The 3,677-nt window shown below is 41.9% G+C and overlaps 1 long non-coding RNA gene across 1 annotated transcript in view; it reads right to left on the reverse strand.

Annotated features, from left to right (window-relative positions):
- Positions 1-2,402, reverse strand: part of LOC139028704 (uncharacterized) — a 9,824-nt gene extending 7,422 nt beyond the window's left edge. Inside the window, exon 1 of the long non-coding RNA XR_011480958.1 lies at positions 2,255-2,402. This is a non-coding gene — a long non-coding RNA (uncharacterized lncRNA). The remainder of the gene's footprint in view (positions 1-2,254) is intronic.
- Positions 2,403-3,677: the final 1,275 nt, after the last annotated feature.

Genomic DNA, 3,677 nt, shown 5'->3' on the forward strand with positions numbered 1-3,677 from the left:
GTGGCGGTGGAGACCACGCCCAGAAGCCCAGAGCCGCCCACCGTGGACAGATGCCACCAGACCCTCCCCTATAGGTTGTTTTTGCGCCCGGAGTCCCGCATCTTGGGGGGGGGGGGGGGGGTATGTCACGTTCCTGACCTTATTTTCGTTTGTTTAACTGCTGTTTAGTTGGTCAGCTGAGCTGGGTGGGCATTCTATGTTTTGTGTTTCTATGTTGGTTTATGTCTGTTAGCCTATATGGTTCTCAATTAGGGCAAGGTGTTTACTTTCCTCTGATTGAGAAACATATTAAGGTAGGATGTTCCACTGTTTGTTTGTGGGTGATTGTCTTCCGTGTCTGTATTGTAGTTCGTACCACCACGGACTGTAGCGTTGTTTGTAGTCTGTACCTGTTGTGGTTCTTCGCTAGTATTCGTGTATTTGTAAGTTCTCATGTTTTAGGTCAGTCTACGTCGTTTATTTGTTTTGTAGTTTGTTAAAGAGTTTTCGTGTTTCGTCGTTCTGTTAATAAATATTCATTATGTATTCATCACCCGCTGCGCCTTGGTCCGCTCATTCACCACAAGACGACCGTTACAGCTATCAGTAACCTATAGTTACAGTACAGTACAGTAACCTATAGTTGACTACAGTCCATTGGTGCAACTCATATCACAAAACTTTGCTTTCAAAACAATGCAAACACAGGAAGCATAACACTTTTTTCTACCGCTAATGTGGCTGTACTACTTGTTATTTGCCAGATTAATTGCCAGTTGTTCATTCTGGAAATAAACCTAGGGGCACAGTTTACCACAAAACGTGTAACTCACCAAGTCATGAACATTTTCTTTTGAAAGTAAATGCAAGAAACAGGCAGCATAACATGTTTTGTATCGCTAATTATGTGGCTATAGCCTACTACTTGCTAATTACCAGTTATGGTGACAGTTACACTTCAATCTGTTGAGAAAGCTGATTCAAATTTTGGAAGACGGCTTTATGAAATGGGCAGGAACAAATTGAAGTTTTGTTTTGTTCCATTAAAGGCGGAGGAAAGCGCAACAGTTAAGTTTCACAGTAGAATTCTGAATGAGCACATTTGTTCAGTCTGACATATTAGCCTTAATTGTTACCTCTGGCAAAGGGACCTCACACAAGTGAACAAAAACTGGCCTCTGAGCAGACGCGCTTGATGCAGCGTGACGGTGACCTTGCTGTGTTGTATATTTTTCTGACAGACAGAGATAACTAAATCAATCAGATTTTCAGGGTTTAGAGTACTGTAGTTCTGTCTCTTGCTTAAGATAAATTCCTCTTGTTCCTCTGTCTGTTACTCTGTTTTGACTTGTATTTTTCTGTATATGGTTTGTCCTTGAATGTATTTGAACTGTATCAGTTCTCCTGTCCGTTGCCTCATCAAAGTTAGTTTGGTTTCTTTAATCATTTATTTTTGTTACATGACTGCAAGACTAATTTTAAATGTTTTTGATGCACAGCATCTGGACTGTCTTCATTGGTTTTGTAATATATTGATACTTGATTCATAGCATGTTAACACATCAAGCAGTGGTGCTTTGATGTTATACATGATGCTAACACATTGCATCATGATAAAGCCATACGATGGCTGACAGGAGCCCATAGTTTGTTCTCTTCAAATTAAAAGGTAATGTCACTTGTATCTTCTTTCCTATTGTCCTACTACCCTCTCCACGGTTGCCTTGTCTCTTCTCATGCTTTTGTGATTGTCCTCTCAATCCATGTTTACCTGAACGGTGGAACCAACCAAACTTGCGGAATCAAGGGACCAATCAGCATGCTTCCCTCTTCACTTGATATGTTACTTAAGCTGCTCTCTATTTCACCTGTCAACATAATCAATGTTTTCTCCTCTGCTTTGAGGGATGTGTGAGAGAGCATGATCTATGTTGTCAGGGGAGAGGAATAGAATCAGTGGGGAGTCTAGATGTCATTCACCTGGTCAAGGTACAATATAGCGAGTCCCCCAAATGATCAATACTAAACAATACAGTGCATCTCACAATGAAGGCCACATAATGGCCCATAAGGGCACTTGATGAACACGTTTATGTCTTGCTAGATTTAAATACATACCATAACTGTGATAAGTGTAAAATAGAATTTGCTCATTTTTAAGGATTATTAATGCAGATACTGCCAGTGCTACTACTGCTTATAGTAATACATATTAAATTCATAATTGAATAGGACAACAATGTTCTATTTTCTTGCACCTTGTTCCAATTCTAACCTGAAGTAGACATCTATTTCCAAATCAGATGTGGAGGTCATTTATAGATGAACACAGGTCATCCAAGCAGCTGGATATCCTTCTGGCAGAGAGGGGAGAGTGTGTGTAAGTGGTGGTGTGGTAGTGGTGCGAGTGGATCTTGGGTTTGTGGTGCTGTGCAGCTGTGGGCATCATGGGGGTGTTACATGAGCTATTGATCCCTCCCAGTGTGCTGTCCCAGCGGGCACTGCGTCCTCTCACATCCCCCTTCCCCTCCTCCCCCTCAATATTGACTTTCTGCCAGAACGTTCTGCTGTCACGGCAGGACGTGACATTTAATGATCCTCAGATGGCGTAATGTCACATTTATCACTTGCTGCCAGACGTGACAGAGTGAAATCCAAGGGGTGAACACAGGCCAAGAAACCAAACAATAAACTGGGGTGAAAGAGGACCGGCCACTCATTATGGATGGACTGTCATGGGAGGGCAGTTGTGAATAAACCTACTATAGTGACAGTACAACACATTCGCCAAGTGTGAGCTCTGAACATGATGGAATCAGAGGAGGAATTATCTGGCAAATAAAGGTAGCTGTCAAGGCTCAAGAGAAGACCCAGATGCAGAATGTTTCGAAGTAACAAAAGTTTATTATAAAAACAGGGGGGCAGGCAATAGACAGTAGTCCAGAGCAGAGTCCGAAAGGTACGGAATGGCAGGCAGGCAGAGGTCAGTAATCCAGGGTGGTGTGACAAGGCACAGAACGACAGGCAGGCTCAGGGTAGGCAGAATGGTCAAAAACCAGGAAAGATAGAAAACAGGAATTAAAAACAGACAAGAGCACAGGGGAAAACGCTGGTAGACTTGACGAAACAAAACGAACTGGCAACAGACAAACAGAGAACACAGGCATAAATATACTGGGGATAATGAGGAAGATGGGCGACACCTGGAGGGTGTGGAGACAAGCACAAAGACAGGTGAAACAGATCAGGGTGTGATCGTAGCATAGCAACAAATTCATAATCATCTTAAACACTGAGTCAAATTAGACTCCATACAACACCACATTTAGAATACAGCACTCAATATCTGACCTGCATTAGTGGGACAAATATTTTCACCAGAGGAACAATGAATAATGTCCTCATTATGTACATTGCTCATTTTCACCTTTGGTTCTTACACATATAATACATTATCCATTAAAGGTGGCTGGCAAATACAATGGATGGACCATGATTGGGGTAATGTTAAAAAGGTCTCATTAGTTGATGTTAACCTGTTTTATGGGAATGTCACGCCAATGATAGAGAAGCATCTAGGTCAAGGATCATCAACTAATTTGCAGACTGCAAATTGACCGCAAGAAGGCCAAACAGATATAATCATTTTAAACCTTGCTTCCATTTGTGTGCGATCATGTGCCTTTCTATTATGTGTG

This window comes from Salvelinus sp. IW2-2015, linkage group LG14 (genome assembly GCF_002910315.2).
Source record: "Salvelinus sp. IW2-2015 linkage group LG14, ASM291031v2, whole genome shotgun sequence".
NCBI lineage: Eukaryota > Metazoa > Chordata > Actinopteri > Salmoniformes > Salmonidae > Salvelinus > Salvelinus sp. IW2-2015.